This window comes from Aulostomus chinensis, chromosome 4 (genome assembly GCF_037954235.1).
Source record: "Aulostomus chinensis isolate RoL2024-O1b breed Wild chromosome 4, RoL_Achi_v1.0, whole genome shotgun sequence".
In the NCBI taxonomy this organism is placed as follows: Eukaryota; Metazoa; Chordata; class Actinopteri; order Syngnathiformes; family Aulostomidae; genus Aulostomus; species Aulostomus chinensis.
The window spans coordinates 19,061,433-19,079,460 of NC_141323.1; the positions used below are offsets into that span (position 1 = coordinate 19,061,433).

At 41.6% G+C, this 18,028-nt stretch overlaps 1 protein-coding gene across 7 annotated transcripts in view; it reads right to left on the reverse strand.

Moving 5' to 3' along the window:
• The window catches only part of nrcama (neuronal cell adhesion molecule a), a 64,177-nt gene that overhangs the window by 22,431 nt on the left and 23,718 nt on the right, over window positions 1–18,028 (reverse strand). For all 7 annotated transcript variants that reach the window (XM_086202260.1, XM_086202257.1, XM_086202255.1 and 4 more), the window contains exon 2: window positions 10,955–11,027. The gene's annotated coding sequence lies outside the window, so the exon portion shown is untranslated. The remainder of the gene's footprint in view (window positions 1–10,954; window positions 11,028–18,028) is intronic.

Below are 18,028 nucleotides of genomic sequence, written 5' to 3' on the forward strand. Positions count from 1 at the left end.
AAGAGTTTTTTTCCCCCCTCCTGGTTACAGGTTATTTTATCCTGTCATTCGCTGAAGGGTTATTGAAGTCATTTTCATAGCATAAACAACGAAGTTCGAAGCGGCAAAACAACTGCGGTTCTGAAGTGCACGGCTTCTTTACAATGCTGGAGTAGGCTTCAACGACAAAGTAAACATCCCATTTTGTGTTTAAATCATGGATCACCAGTGTCTTGCTCTTCATCCTGCCAACAATCAGAACTTGGTGGTAGGAGATGTCAAAACAAAGTCGATTCCAGTCTCTCCAGTAACCTAAACAACTCCTGTGATTGTCTATCCAGGCAGTTATTCACTTCTGGTATTCAAGGACCTGTGACATTACTGTAAACTGTACTGTACAGCTGCAGTTAATTGGAGCAGTTTCGGCTGTTTTTCTCTATTCAAATAGAATAATCTCTGATTCTGCGCACATCCCACATGTTAGCCTGTAAACATACACCATGTGAGTGCGTTCGGCCAGAACGATCATCACTGGGATGCACACAGATTGGCACATGAATGCACACGTTAGTGAAAGCATCCACGTGTCTTACGGATCACGTGAGTGCAGAGCTACAAAGGTTGCTCCCTGTTGAGTATCCCACAATACAGACAAACAAACAAACTGATAAACTGAAAATAATAATCTGAAACCTGAAACATAGAGCTCGAAGAATGTGTTTATCCACGTTTGTTTTGTAGTGTGTTGGCTCCATTTAACCATTCAAATGTCTGTAACGTAATTTTTCCCGACAAACGTGTCTTTGCACAAATATTATCGTCAAACACACGTACAAGTTTAGAGCGTCCGAAGGTGAGATCAAATCGAGCTGGAGCTTGATTCTCTGCTCTGCAGGAGAGGAGGCGTGTCTGGTAATATAGGCATAGGAGTACGTTATTGAATACACATTTAATCCAGCCCTTCCAGGCAGTGTCTGTGCATGTGTGTGGGCTAAAATGACCCCAGGACACGCTAATTACATAAAAATATCCTACAGGGTATTGCTTACTCTAGTTCATCAAGAGGAAAGACAACGAGAGAGAGAGAGAGAGAGAGAGAGAGAGAAACAGAGCTGAGCGCAGTCCGTGCAGACTAAATCTTCTAATCTCATTGTGAAATGCAATATGATATTATGCAAATGTAATAAACCGGCGACCGATTAATTATGATAATGCGCCATGTCGTTACAGCAGAAATGACCTCCCCCACCACCACCACAGTCCTGGACCTCGGGCCATTTCCCGCAGATGAGAGGAGACACCTGGTGGTGTTGCTGATAAAGAGGATTTCTGTTGGAGAGATGATGAATGACACAGAGAGGAGATGGACGATGAGAAAGAATGCGCAAGTGAGCAGATATCAAGACGGACAGATCCGCCTTGTTTTCTTTTTTTAGGTTGCAGGATTACGATTTTTCTGTTTTTCTGATTTATTTTCTGTTTTTTTCTGTGTTAAGGGGATAATTAAGTCATAAATTCAGAAAACAGGAGCGGATTTTCTTTTTCTCTAGTGAGTGCAATACGCCTCTGAAGTTTAGGGACCGTCAGCATATTTAGAATAATATGCATGTATTTACTACACGTTTTATGTTTTACTTATTAGCGTTTTTTTTATTTTTATTTTCGAAGTTTGTAATAAAATCAAGATCTTTTACAGTCGCAATTTGAGCAATCACTGAAAGTTCTATATTTCAAGTGTGTCATTCAAGATGTCTTGTTGGAAATTCTCTGCTCTCACTTCGGTTTGCATGATCCTTCTGACTGCTTTTCCTTAAGACGACGAAATTCAGAGATGCAGATGAACTACTGAAGATGTCACGCGGATTTTAAACAATTATCAGGGAATCTTTCTTGGTTGAAGGCCGTGCCAGGAGGCCCTGCATCTCGGTGCAAGACATTTTTCGAGCAGCAATATTCTCTAGAGAAAGAGGTTCTCACAGGAGAACAATTGCACAAATGCACATCGATTGATCCTAAATTGCAGAAACAATTTTCTCACAAGCCACAGACAAAAATGATGATTACAGAGAGGACGAGGCAGAGGGGGGGGGGGGAGTTGGCTAGTGCGCAGGTCCTCTCTCATCATCCCCCTCCATGACTCAGGGGTGAGAGCCAGAGGTCAAAGAGTTGCACCCTCTAGCTCTCGCTCTCCGTCTTGATCTGTTTCTTTCATTTCCTCTCACTCTATTTCACTCATCATATTAAGTCATAGTCCTTCTTGATCTGAGCCAATGAGCTTTGCGCAGTCAAAAAAACCCCAACTGATCATGTTAATATTGGTCTCAGAATAATAATTCTCCCATGAACACATGAAGCGCACATTGAGCATGTCATGTTTTTAAATGTTGGTTTATTCGCCCTTCAGGCATCCAGCTGGGCACCAACATTTTGAAACACTTGTACTGGGTTGAATGTGACACAGAATACTGACGGCAGCTGACACGCACGTTTTGTTGTTTAGAAACGAAAATCCAGTGTTCTCTTCCATCATAAAGCTACCACCCATACAAAGTAACAAATCCATGTCTTTTGAAAGGGGGATTTTGACATCAACCCGATTTAAGGTTGAAGTAAAATTTGACTGTTTTTCTCATGTCTCTTGATGTTAACCGATCTCCACTGCCAGCGGCTGAAAGTGAATGCAAATCTTCATAAAACCACAGGTCCTCCGATTAAATTCATCCCCTCTGTCACCTCTTTCTGTTCAATAGGTTGAATAAGCAGAGACACACCAATATTCTTCATGAATCAATACATTGATATTCCTTAAACCCACAATCCCATATTATCATACAATGTGGCAAATCTATATTGACCTTATCTATTTTATTGATTTTGTAATCTGATTTTTCTTCATGAATGAGGCTGTTTTTTTCCCCCAACAGTCAGAGACATTAACATTCATCATCAATTGAGCAATCAACTGATTGAAAGTGATGTTGATATCAATTTTTTTTGAAATTCTTGACCATTTTGTTAATTGGAAATGTTTCATTTTTGATTTTTCCTCACGGTTTTAGTTGTGGGACAAGGCCGTTAATAATGAGAATTAATAGAAAAGAAATAATAATCGGTGGATTCAAGCAAAATCGCAGATGCAGTTTAAATTTTACGTGATCTAATAAATCTTAACATTTCGTTGCAACAACAGCAAATGACGTGAATTCACCCTGTAAACTCTTTCTGCCTCCCACTTTACAAACCCTGCAGCAACATGCTAAGTTGGTCAATCGACAGCCTTCAGTCACACCCAGAGACACTGAGGAGTGACAGCACGGTATAGCCGAGGAGGGACGGGAGAAGAAGCGAGTGAGCAGGAGAATTTGAGGGAGAGATGAAAACAGTCATCTGCAGTCACATCAGATCACAGTGACATAGATATTTATAAAACAATAGACCGAGTCGGAACGCTTTCAGCAAGACTGGAGTCCACAGTGTCTCTTCTGTATGTCAGAGCACAGATACATCTGAGGAAACACAAACACACCGACGTCAAGGCAGCTACATGTGGAGTTAGTGCGGTAGAATTGGGAGACGCAAAGAAGAGGTGACAAGCAAGGTCGTTATCGTTGCAAAACCCCGGTACACGTCTTTAAACTGAGTTCAAGGTTTTAAAAATGTGGGAGTAGAGGCGGAGCTTGAGTTTTATAAATAGGGTGGTCAAGGTCAAGGTCACAAAATGATATAATAACCTTAATGATGAGTGTCCGTATTGAGATAATAATTTCCAAACATAATGCACTTACTAGACTGTCCTCAACTGTAGTGTGTTTTTCTTTGTAATCAGTCGACAGAAACCAGGTCACAAGAATGGGAGCGCATTGTTGCCAGGCAAATTTGAACCTCTTTATATCCTTAACAAGCCCACACACTCATTCACAACAGCAAAATCAATATGTGAACACAACAAATGTAGTTTGTCTGGACACAAAGACACGCTTACACACCTCTGTGTAAATATCTTATGAGACCGTGGGCTAAAACTCTGAAATCTGTCCATTCAATTTATCACCATGGCTACCATGTGCCTCATTTTCTCTGTCTCCCTCCTTCACAAACCCAACCATCAAAACAGTCTGCCAGGAACAAAGCCCATTGTAAGCTGAGAACATGGGCCTACTTCTCTGGGGAAAAGCCTTGACTGGACTTTTTTTTTTTTTTTTTAATCCAAATGGTAAAACAAGTGGTAGCATTACATCAGTGATCCATTTCTGGAGATGGGCCACGATTCAGGCTTTGTTTTTGTTTTTTAACACAGGTAAGTATTATTTACTAAAGCACATTTACACCGTAGACAAAAGTAAGATAATATTGCACATTCAGAGCCTTGAAGAGAAAGGGGAGACGTGTGGGCTACGTGGATAAAGCACTCACAATGAAGCTGAAGTAAAGCAATGCAAGGTGTTGTATGAATTGTAATTTTTGTTGCAGAGATTAGCTGTGGATTTTTCAGGGAAATCTTTACTTAGACTGTCCATGGATCAGTATATTTCTGACTCCGTTAGCCAGGAAACCAGGGCCCAAGCGAGATATCGGTTGGCCAATATATTGGTTATTATCAGTCCATCACTGGCCAGTCACTGATATATCGTATTGGTGTATGTGTTATTCCAATATTCGTAGATTTTTTTTCTTTTTTCTACAGCACATAAAAACAGGAAAAAATATCTATGGTGAATTGAAAAGGGGGGCTGCACGGTGGTGCAGTGGTCAGCACTGTGGCCTCACAGCAAGAAGGTTCCGGGTTCGAGTCCCGGCTCAGGCACGGGATCTTTCTGTGTGAGTCTCCATGCTCTCCCTGTTCCTGTGTGGGTTCTCTCTGGTACTCCGGCTTCCTCCCACAGTCCAAAGACATCAAGAGGGGACGAGGCTGATTGATACTCTAAATTGCCCGTAGGTATGAATGTGAGAGTGAATGGTTGTCTGTCTCTATGTGTCGGCCCTGCGATGGACTGGCGACCTGTCCAGGGTGAACCCCGCCTCTCGCCCGTTGACGCTGGGATAGGCTCCACCCCCCCCGCGACCCTTAATGTGTAGGAATAAGCGGAAGATGACGATGGATGGATGGAATTGAAAAGGGTGTAATGTATCACCAGCAGAGGGCGCTCTGGTGCCTCTGCATTTTTAATTTGGTCTTATTCATTTAAATGGTCATAAATGAAAATGTTTAAATATTTTTTTTAATAAGGTTTTTTTTTTTTTTTTTTTTAAAGAGAAATTAGCCTTTTAGCTTTACATAGTCACACTGGTACAAAACCGGTGAACAATGAACACAGATCTATTTTCAGTCCAGGACCAAAATTCACAATATCATTTACCGGTAATCTGTGATTTTCTCTGCTGAGAAGCTCAAAAATCCCAATTTTGGTAAAAGGCCCTACAGGATATAACCCTCCCTGGACTATTCTCAATATATTCTTGCCAGTGAGTACATTTAAAAAGCCTTTCACTGTAGGAATGATGTTACTATGCATGAAAGCTTTAAGTGTGAAACTGATGCCACATGACCTAACAAAACAGAAAATGGTTCAAAAGGAAGAATGCTGTCGTTTAAACAAAAGCCTGATAGTTGGCTGATTTCTTTATTTTTTTGTGGCAACGGGAGCTTTGGGTACAGGCAGTTGAAGTACTGTTTTAACACATTTGAATGAGATCAGAGAAAGAAAAGAGAAGCCATCAACTCTCACAACTGTTAGATTTTTACAAGCCTCACGATTGAACTGCTGACCAGATTGGAAGTTATTGTAGGAGAAGCTTTCACTATCCTAACACCGCGTCTTTTCAGAGAAAAGACAAAACTGGCAGCCTCTTTGTCTCCGAAAGCCCCCAAACCGGATCACACGCAGTCATCTAATCACAACAAACTATCTCAGCCTCAGCGTGCACACACAGGACCTTCCCTATTTTTGGGATCAGTTATTCTAGCAGCATCCACAGAATCCCCTACTGCCTGCTTTTCTCTGAGGCTTTTGTGAAGTGCTGACGGTCAGCATGCACCAGGCTATGCCTCCCTTATATCCGCACCATTCCAAACACCCCACGGGAGCTATTGTCCTTCTGTGTTGTTTACCACTGGGATAACGCTGAAATGGCAGGGGTGCTCTGTGGCACAAGGTGACACCTCCGGCGATAAAAGATGTGGCCACTGTCCAACTGGGCGCAGGTTTTTAGTAAATGCGAGCTGCGCAGCAATGGTGGAATAGATTTTGTAGCACTGAATTCTGTCTTCAAAACTCACGAGAATTTGAAAATCTAACGTTTTCTTTGTTACGAACTGATCCGGTGATTATTCTATGAATAAATCCATTTGTTTCCAATAGATACTCAATTAATGAAGCTAGGGGAATTCAACATTTTCTCAAGCCCGGAAATCTGGAAATAGGGACATACAGTATATACTTGGAAATAATATAATTAAGCTATTAATGGGTTGGAATGAATGCGTTAATTATTCTTGTGACGATTCTTTCTAACAGTCTACAGTGTTCTAATGCCACCTTTTAGTATCAGCTCAGCTCACTTGCAACAGAAGCTGTGAATCTGCTGACGCCCTCTGATAAATAACTCTGCCGCTGTGCAATTCCCATGCATCTCACAGTACTCTCACTTGACATGAATAGGTGTTGAATAGACCTGACAGAAAGAGTATATTGTTGTCATTTCCTTTACTCTGTCTTTTCAGGGAACGTGAGCAGCCCTCAATCTTAACTGCTTTGCTTAAGGCACATTTATGCTCTCCAAAGGTGTGAAAAGATAGAAAGACAGGACGTGACAGGTAGTCCAACCAGTAGTCTGAAAAAGAAACCTTTGAGATTGTTCTTTACGTGTGAGACCTGTGACAAAACGATAAAGGAACAGATATGCATATTTCAAAGAATACTGACGATTTAAAAATAAAGGCTCTTTGATGGGATGGTGGGGCAGTATGCTAATTTTCAGCTTTTGAAAAACATAGACAGAGAGTGAGGAAATGAATGGGTTCAATGGAGCAGGGCACATGTGAAAAAAAGATTTTATGAATTATGCTTGAGTACTTAATTAAGATTAAGTATGAACCATCCATCCTTCCATTTTCTATCGCTTATCCTGTTAAGGGTCAAGGGGGGCTGGAGCCTATCCCAGCAACCTTGGAGTGAGAGGCGGGGTTCACCCTGGACGGGTCGCCAGTCCATCGCAGGGCCAACACATAGAGACAGACATCCATTCACACTCACAGTCACACCTACGGTCAATCTAGAGTATCCCATTAAACTCTTGCATGTCTTCGGACTGTCGGAGGAAGCCAGAGTAGGCGGAAAGAACCCACGCAGGAACAGGGAGAACATGCAGACTCCACACAGAAAGACCCCATGCACAAGCTGGGGCTCGAACCTGGAACCGTGCTAACCACTGCACCACCGAGCTGCCCTGTATCCAGCCACTCTCTTCAAATATTTGTTGCCAATCCAGTTTTGAATATTTCCTACAGTATTTCTATTTTTCCAAAACTACAATATCCTCCTCTTCAACTTCTTGAAAAACCTGTGCTCATTACAATCATCCTTCTGTCAGTGGGCATCATGCTAGAGTTTCAATACTCCACTTGTGCAGTTCAAATCTATCCTACCGCCCACATGAAAAACCTGTTCTTAAATGCATAAAATGTGAACTAATCTCATTAAAAAAAAAACAGTAGCTGCATAAAATCTGGTCCAGGGGTTAATGTTGCTTTTTCAGCTGTTACATCTCTCTGACTCTTAGCTCTTCACTAGCTGTCCAATAAAGATATATATATATTAAAAAAAAAAGATCCTCCTTAAAACTCAGTAACTGTCTGTACAAACTCCTGAGTGTAACGCTGCAGAAGCGGCAGCAACAGTTATTTCCGATTGGAAACCAGCTGCAAAAGACTCCCAGGTGTGAATGTTGGATAAAAAGAGCCTAGAATCAATAGTCATTCTCATTCTACGACAGGGCCGCAGCGGCACATAAATTAAGCTGGGCTGGTGAACTGGTCCGTGTCTCATTGGTATTCCTGCATACTGTTGCTAGGAACAGGGTATTGATGAGAATATAGCTACACGAGGCCTTTGGATGGGACTCTGGGCTTAATTCTGATATAACTGAAAGTATTTCTGCATGAGAATGTGTGTGTGTGTGTGTGTGTGTGTGTGTGTGTGTGTGTGTGTGTGTGTGTGTGTGTATGTGTGTGTGCGCGCGAGTGGGCCTTTCTGCTCAGATTGCTAGGGCGTTGCCCCTTCCTCGAGGGACTACACAACAGGGTCAAGAAGAATGCATTCTAGTTGGAAATAGCAGACACTTAAGTAACCTGGTGATTAGCTGGGTAGTCTATTAGGTAGTGTAGCAGGTAGGCTATTCCCCAGTGAGGTTAGCATTCAGCTAACCTAGTATACATGGCTGACTATTTGATTTAATCAGCAAAGCAAAGTCTGTGTTTTGAACAAAAAGGTGCATCAGGACAGCGTATGACGATTGGTCAAGCACAGCAATAATGTATGGCACTTGATTAGTCTGACATGGTAGAACTATCATGTAGGACAAAAAAAAATTATTCTGACATTATCAGGACTAACCCAGCTCATGAAGACCTTGTTTTCTTTTTTGTCTTCTTCTAACTACCACACCTTACAACCAGATCAAACCTAAACCCAAGAACCAATACTTGAACCCTCACACTATCATTTGAAGGGGACTCAGGAGGTGAGGACTGACTAAAAAGTCCTGGCTTCGTAAAAATACATCGGTCGAACTAAAATATTAAACCACATTCAAAGTCCCAGGATGGCACATGAAGACTGGTTGATCAGTGTCCTGTTTAGAGGTTGGTCTAGACTTTCTCGTTCACGAATATGTGCAAAAGGGTTGCATGGGATTCAAAGCATAGTCATCACATTGCGGGGCTACAAGCAACAGTCCTGAGTGTCAAAGTTGGTTGTCCTGGGAAAAACCAAATGGACTCAACAGTTGATGAGACAAATCAGTGGACTTAATGACTCTAGCAAGCAGGGTAATAATGATGGTGCGTTTATGTTGGTGGGGTGTAAGTATTGAGATGAAATGTAGACAGAGAAAAACGGGCATGAGGGGAGAGGGCAGGAGTTGAGATGGGTTGGGACTGATTGTGTTACAGCAGCGCAACAAGCTGGCATGCCCCCTTTTTTCCCTCCTCCACCCATCTGTTCATCAGGATTACTCACAGAGAGGGTTGAGGAAACAGAGGGAGGGCAAAGACAAGATGCATCGTCACAACTCACAATAACCAAATCCAATTCCCTGACATCTTCTCAGTAAAAATAAATGGATGATAATGACTCACCGCTAAAATCGTGGATCAGTCGAGGGCTCTCTTGAGACTATTCAGGTAACGGTGATAGTAATGGGAGGCGCTGTGTTACATAATACTCTGCAGCAGTGCCTGCTCCTTTGCTCCACTTCCTAAGACCTTACACTAACATACTGTATTTTATAGGTTTTCTACAAGGTTGATGCAGCATGCTGTTCATGATCTCAGTTCATCACTGTGAGTTGCTGCTAGTTGGTTTTCAAGTCCTTAACCTCTGAGGTAGCATCATTTGAAACCATAGGAAAGCTCTCTGTATTTCTCTGTGCATTGTGTATGTGAGGTGTGTGTGTGTGTGTGTGTGTGTGTGTGTGTGTGTGTGTGTGTGTGTGTGTGTGTGTGTGTGTGCGTGCGTGCGTGCAGCAGCAGGTGATGTCAGGACATGTGGCTCTCATTTTTCCAGTCATACTGAAACATCTAAACACATGCTGAGTATTGTCCTGCCACCTGTCTGGGTGTGGGTGTATTGTTACTTTGAATAGTTTCAGTGTCATTTATTGCAGCAATCATGAGCTCATCCACTGAAGAAACCCATTTATACACTCTTCCTTTCGGAGCTATTTCATCTAAATGCTTGTATCAGCCACCTTTGCAATCTCACAAACCTTCAACTGTCTTCACTTCTTGACCTGCTGGTTGAGTGTTAAAGCTGAAAAAAGGCAGAGGGAAGCCTACTGCGGGGTATATGGATCCATCACTGTCAGCTGCTGGACACACACTCAACACAGCACTTTAACGTCAACAAACCTCCTTATTAACAGCCATGGTGTTTGGAACACAGAAACAATGGTATTCCAGCACATTTCCATACACAAATGTGTTTCTAGTGAGGTAACTTGTAATAGAAATATATTCTGTGTAGGTTTCACCATTGAGTGCAGCGGTTCCCTCGGGGTGAAACAGAACTTCTGTACATATACATATTATAAAATATAAATCAACCCATCGTCAGCAAAATACACACATCTAGTATGTTCATTCTGCCAGGTGACCTTAGCCATACGAGGCAGAGTAGGGCCATGGGTGGGTTTTCTAGGGATGCTCACCTGATAGGCCTATGACCATTCTATCCTGTGTTGGAAAAATAATGCACTTAGAACCAATATATTGCCTAGCATGTCAAAAATGGATAAATGGTTGAAACCATCTCGCCCACACCAGTAGGAGCAGCAATGGGAGCAGTACGACAGCTGAAGACTGAGCCCCAACTGTCAAGACTGCTAGCGTTAATGTTAGCAGAGCTAGAACATGCAGCTAACAAGGGTATTTCATGTAAGTAGTAAAAACAGGACAGGGTGGTGTAGCTTAGCTAATAATATGACACTAGCAAAAGAATCACTTCACTTTCAGTCTGAATTTTTCAGAATAAAGCTCTGGCAGGTACTGGGGCAGAACAATAATGATAACAAAGCATTACCCCTTTTATTTTGAACGGAAACTCAATGAAGCCTGACAGAGGCAGAAAAAAAGTTTTCCAAATCCTACTTTTACTGTTGCAAATTAGTCGACGTGTTAACAAACTGACCCATGCTTAGGAACAGTTAGAAAATTCGAGACATTATTAACTTGGACTGACTAATAACAGGGTTTACTAACCTTAGAGGACTCAGTCTCAGCTTCTTTACTTTCCTGGTTTAGTTTGAGTCTGTCTCCAGAAGATGGCTAAGATCTGCAAAAGAAAGATTGACAGCGTCACCACAAATGCAGAAAATACCTTTGCTCTACATGGATGACAAATTCACCAAATATTCTGATTTTACTGCATTTGATGTACAATCTTATCTTTACATTTTATAAAATTGTGTCAGTTACTACATTTGGCCAAAAAAACCTCAAAGTCCTACGACCCTTATAGTTACACAAACCGCGTTTTTCACAATGAGTGCGTTTCACGTATGAACAATCTATCTCAAAGGGTCGTTAAACTAAACATCTAATGGTTGAAAAAGTGACGTGGTTCAAAGGTGTAACACTTAAAACTGGCATCCGAAAAAAAAAAGACTGAAAGATGGAAATATTCTGGAAGGACGGTTCTCATTAGAGCAGTTAAACAAAAGCGGACAAAAGGAAAAATTTAGTCCTGATAAGAAATTCATTCACGTCAGGCCAGTGCCTCTCACACAAGTTGCGGCGGCACATCTTTCTAACTTCCAGGGACGACCCCGTAGATGACTGCCGAACGTGACGCCTTCAATCAATAACCCAAATGTTTCCGGTCATTTTTGTTATTGCTTTTACAGACAGCGGGGGACACACACAAATGAGGGGTTATGCACCGACACACACATCCAAAGCCTTCTGCCTCCGTGACTGCGAATGCATTATCATAATCTCCAGTGGGACTCTTCATTCATCTCACATTAACAAAACAAATGTGACAAAGAGACGCAGCCCATTCAGACACAGAGCTATTAAAATGGTAGTTAGCTCAGATGGGAGAGGACGATGGCAATCGCCACTGATAAATTGAGGGTGAGCTGATTGGACTCACTGAATAACGTAGAAAATGATAGAGGGGTCTCTCTCTGCTGATGACAGAGATGACAAGCTGGTGTCACAGAGAGACAGACGGAAGGAATACAAGCAACCCAACGTCAAGCTGTGACCGGTTACCATGGAAACAAAAATGTATAGTGAAGGGCCAAACAGTGGGACAACAGCAGTCATTTTTTTTTAAAACAATTGTACACGATCACTAAAATGACACTGGAGCACATCAAGTTGGATTAAATTGAATTTAATAACGTGGATTGAACTGATGTGAACGGAGCAGCATTGATCTTATCTGAGCTGAACTTGAACAAATCGAGCTGAGCCAAAGTGAGACCAGAGGGCAGACACAAATGAGGGGAGAGAAGAGAGGGAGACGTTAATGAATCGAGACAGGAACACACCCAGACGTACGTCAGAAAACCGCGTGTGAGAGAGAAAGACCAAGGACGAGAGGAGTTTGTGTGTGTGTGTGTGTGTGTGTGTACAAGACAGACAGAGACAGAGAGAGAGAGAGAGAGAGAAGGCATGAAAAAGTGAAGAGGCAAGTGGGAATCAGTAACATGCATTATTAAGAGGCAAATCTAAAAGCACTTCATCCTCAGAGCAAAAGGAAAGGGGATGGAGAGATACAGAGAGGGCGAGAGAGAGAGAGAGAGAGAGAGAGAGAGAGCAAACCTGACCCCAAGATCCTGTACATCACCATGGAGATGAAAAAAAAAACCTTGAATACTGAAACACTTTCCATCACTTAAAATGCTTTTCCAAAAAAGAAAATCGTGTGTTTTTGTATGACGGTCAATATGAAATGTTCCCCCCCAAAAATACAAACCCTGCGTGTGTGTGTGTGTGTGTGTGTGTGTGTGTGTGTGTGTGTGTGTGTGTGTGTGTGTATGCACACGCGCCTGCGGGGGGTAGGGTTGGTCTTAGTTCTAGTCCTTTGTATGTATTGACTTGAGTTCATATTTTTTAAAACTAGAAAATATAAAACAAAAAGATTATAAAACAACACAGACAAAAATTTCAAGCCTTTAGGGCAGTCATTTGTCCAAGCCAGCAAATAATGATAACCCATAATCCCTATAAAATCAAACTAGGAATAAGTGAGAGTGCTTGAAGAGAGACTTTAACACCTTCATATAGAGCAAAGCTGAGCAGCATCTGCAAACAAACATCATTGTAAAATGGATTGATTGCATTGAGAACATATTTTAGTAGCATTATTTGCCAACGAGGACAAGAGATGAAGTTTGTACGTTTTTAAATTAATCTGTCAAAAGAAAAGCTAGATCCAGATGTCTTTATATAATCTGGACGAGATAAAAAAGCTCACGAAGTAAAAATAGGTCTGATTTGTTCACATCTTAAAGAAGGAACTTAAATGAGAAATGTACGGTTTTCAAATATTCCCTTAGGATCACGTTTCTCCGCAGTATCATCACCAGTGACTGAACTATGAGTATAAAACCATATGCCAAGGTCTGAACTCCACTGGGAATCAGCACACTGTGATAAAATAACTCACCCCGGGCACAAATAGAAATGAGTGTGTTTTGGGGACCTCCTTAATCAGCAACAGAAACAGCTGCCGGATGCAAAAACACAATCTGACGGCCTAATTTACACACGCTTAGACAATAATTATTATAAACAAATGCATGCTGTCAGTGCGTTGGGCTGAGTTACTCAATATGCTACGTGCAGCTCAAAAATGAGATTGAAATGAAATTACACAGAAAATCAAAACGTGGCAGGCAGTGTCACTAAGGTACAATGGATGTTGAGGGAATTTAAAACGAGTGGTGATGTTACGTGGTAAATTATCATACGGTATCAAAAACAATCTGATGATGCATATTGCATCCTGAGTGCCTTTGTAGTCAACCAGTCAAGACTAAAAATGATAAATGTCAGCTGCACGTGGGCAGTCGCGACTGTCTGCGGCCTGAAGGTTGTTCATCAGACAAACCATCTGTGTGTGATGAGATTCTGGGAGGCCTTGGGCTTATTTATTGCACTGTGTGTGTGTGTGTGTGTGTGTGTGTGTGTGCGTGTGCGCACTTTGTGCTGGTGTACATCTGTCTACATGTTTCTGCAGTCACAGAAATTGAAAAATGACTTCATTAGGACAGTTGCCAGGTTGGATTTAAACTAGAGCATCATTTCAACTGTGTTCATAGAGACAACCCTCGTCATATCAAACTCTTACGAAATAAACTGATTTAAATTCATCATTGCATCTGTAAATAAGTCACGCTCATATCATATTAAAATAGCAGTTTGTTTTCAAGGCTCCATTCAGACTATTGATTTGTAACTCGACGCAACTCACAACATTCCACATCTTTTACTTTGAGATTTATCCTTCAGTCTTTTGCCACTCCAGGCAAATGCTTCGGATGATTTGAAAGAACGAGTTCACACCATAGCAGTTATCTCCTCAGTCACATTACATAAACTGTTGACTGTTGCTGTGTGAATCATTACTCTAAACAAGGCCTTTTTGTCTTTTTCTTTTTAAACACTGCACTTGGAGATTTATGATGAATGGGGAATTTTTTTGAGATTCCACGCAACTGCTTGCAACGACCAGTTCAAAATGCTGCAATTTTCTCTGCAACATCCTAAAGTAGATTTCTTGTGTTGATCTTCGAATGTGGATTCCTCCAGCTGTTTTAGAGCAAGATTCCTGTAGTTAAAGTACCTGCAAGTTTTCTCAAATGTGTTTGGTTCGAAAATATCTTTCCTTAGTCAGAATGACCTTTCCAACTACATCTGACGTCCCCCTTGAAAAAAAATTTAAACCTAGACATTCCCTTGATGGACCTTGTGTGCCGGCACATGTGTGTGTCTTAGAGACGGACACAGAGAAAGAAAGGTGGTTACCATGGCGAGTCGAATGCTTTTTAATTTTACGTCGGTGAATGTCCTTAGCATTGCAGATAACACACACACACACACACACACACACACACACAAATACACACACCGTTCACTCCAAAGTAAAAGAGCAGTCAGAGAGCTGAGTTTAATCAGGGAGATTTACGGCCTCTAGAAAGTTTTTTCCTTCCCTACAGAGGTTAAAGGGACAAGGCTCCCATTCCTGCTGTTCCCACCCTCGGCATCACCTCAACGCCAAACAATAAACACAATGGAGTCATCAAGAAAGTCACACATACACACAGAGATGCTAAGAACGAGAAAGATAAATCAAGATTAAAGAAACAGTAGGAAGTAACATTCCTCTGCTGCTGATCTTCTGCTAAGCTCTGTGGATTTAAAGGGAGGTATATTGTAAAAATGTCCGCATATGAGAGCTCTCTTGGGACTGGATCCAATCTTCAGACTCATTTTAAAGCCCAGTAAAAGGGAGTGTATGATAAGCTAGTGTGAGAGGAAACGTGGACGACAGAGAGCAACAAAAGAGTGGGAGGTATGGAGCAACAGAAGAGGACAGTGACTGACTGCGGACGGGGAGATGATTTGTTAATATGGGCGGTCTGGTGAGGATCAGAGCAGATGAAGCGCCTCACCGTCTCAGCTCCATTTAATCAGTCAAAGTAAGTGAGGAAGAGAGAGCGAGAGAGAGAGAGGCCTGCCTGGGAGTTTGATTTCTATGTTAATTTAGGAGTATCTGCAGGCGGATGCATCCCAAAGCTACACTGAGGGGACACATCTCTCAAAAATGTGCACTCCTACACAGAAAGATCCGGTCAACTTCCCCTGAAAAAGGCCCCAATCAAGATCTGAATCTTGCCAACTTTTTGGGAAATGCACTCATTTGCCATCCTCTGCCATCAGAAGGCTGTGGGGAGGATTGACAATAAATCTATTTCCCTAAAAGAAGGCGCGCTCCTTAATGAAACTGAGAAACAACCTCGGACCTTGAGCCAAACCTCCAAAACCAGCAAGACCTGTATGAGAACCACTTTATAACACATTTTTTCCTGAATAAATCGAACAAAATCTGCCTTTTACATGGGTGACAATTTGACGTGTCTATATAGTAAAAGCACATGGCCTACTGGATGTCAGCCATTTCCCTTACAATTTGCTTTATATAGAGTAGAGTGTGTTAACATCTCTCAAAAGCAGACCTGAGGCTGTCCAGTGCTGCTTAAGCTGTGCGAGGCTTTAACTTGCATCACCATGGAGAAAGAGCGCTTAATCAAGTGGAGCTCTGCCATCAGTGACATGACATGTCAGAGACACGCTGGTAAAATGTCCGCACATCCAGTGCCCTTAGAGACCATCATGTCTCAAGAAGGACAAAAGGGAAGGCAAGGGAAAGACAAAGATGGAGGCAGAAACCGATGAGCGAAAATGAGAGGAGGGTAGTGACAAAGAGAATCCTGGAAATGAGAGGGAGATAGACAAAAGCTTGTTGATAAGGATGGGCAAACAGTGGAGAGCATAGACCTATAGGATGCCTGGGAGACGCCTAATATTGACTGCATAGCTTCCACTGAAGACAGAGCGAGGCAGAAGAACTGAGGATTGAGGCCTCCTAATAACCAGCGGAGAGGAATTTCTCTGCGTGATCTCATTAATTTAGGACTTCTCACACAACTTCTTAAAGCTGTGAGGAAAAAAAACACACACACACACACACACACACACACACAAAGGCTGCAAAGACTTACAATGATAGCGAAGCGCAGATAATACACGTACTACATTCTGCATGCTGCCGCCGCTGTAATCGGCTGTACTGTAAACTGTGTGTTGTTTCTTTTTTTTCCTGAATGGCACAACAAAGACACGGAATCAAGAGCAACGCCATCATCACAGCTTGACGATACTGAGAAAAGATTACACACATTTCTGACTCTCACGCCACTGCTTGTCTCAAACCAGACAAATGAAGCATCTCGTAGCCGAGTAATTGGTATATCCTTCGGCAATCTTGCGCCACATGACTGTTAAGGAAGATCAAAACTGGAAATGAGCGATGGCAAGAGAAGACATAACTGAATCTGCTATTTATAGTAAAAAAAAAAAATAGAAAAAAAGAGGGCCGGCGTTTCATCTTCTTCTCCGTGTTCATGTTACACTTCCCTTAGGGTGCTTGTGGGGATGTACTATGGAATATATTTCATGTCAGTCACTAAATATTTCGATGCAGCTTTGAGAGACGTTCTGAACTTCAGCCCAACTAACAAGATTAAATCCAACCTCAAATATTATGCGGGATACAAAAAAAAACAACAACAACTTTCCAGACAAAATGTAATCAAAAAAAAAAAAATCCCATAAACATTCATCATGACCTAAAAGGATATTTAGAAATGGAAACAAAGCTTCTTTTGTTTTTATGCAAACTGATCCGCTACGAATTTTATTGAGTAATTTATTGATTTTTAAAATTTTTTTTTTTTATCCTCTGCCCATCTGCACCGCTCCAAAAAGATCTGGGAAAAATCCATTTGACAGAAAATCAAACAGATGCGGGAAAACACGACCGAAAAATTCATCTGGCCAGCGTTTTCTTCTATAAAAAGCACTGCTACGTTGATGAAGAAACATCAGCCCTGCCGAGAGCAACAAAATATTAAATTCTGTCTCGTGAAAATGACAACTACATGGTAGTGAACACTGAACAACAGCCGATTCATCTGATTTTGTTACAGCTTCTCAGGCGAAACAAAAGCACGACAAGATTTTTCTTAAAGACTTTATTTGAATATTGTGGGGGGGGGGGGGGGGGGGTTAGCCACAAAAAGAGATCTGTAGAAAATCCTTTCCTGAATTGGAGCTTTTGCCAATATTATGGCGGGAATGGCTACCGTACGATGCACGCGGCGCAATTGCACAATTGACAGAAGAGCAAGCTAAATGTGACGCCTGTGCAATTATATCACTGCAAAAGTACATGATAATTGGAACGGTACTGCATAAATATTGGAGAAGCTGCTTTCATTTCGTATAAGACCATTTTTGTTGTTGCTGTTTATTCGATTTGGTAAAAATGTGATTTTGAAAACAGCAAAAACATTTTTTTTTCTATATGTTCTATAGTCTGAGTTGTGAAATACACTTTTCAAAATGATCTGAAATTCGTGTTTTTTTTTTTTTTTTTTTCAAATAACCAAGCAACTTGACCATTTGGGACCATTTGTCTGTTATGTTTAAGCAATAATCAAAATATAACTTTTTCACCAAAATGCAATTAGTGGTTAC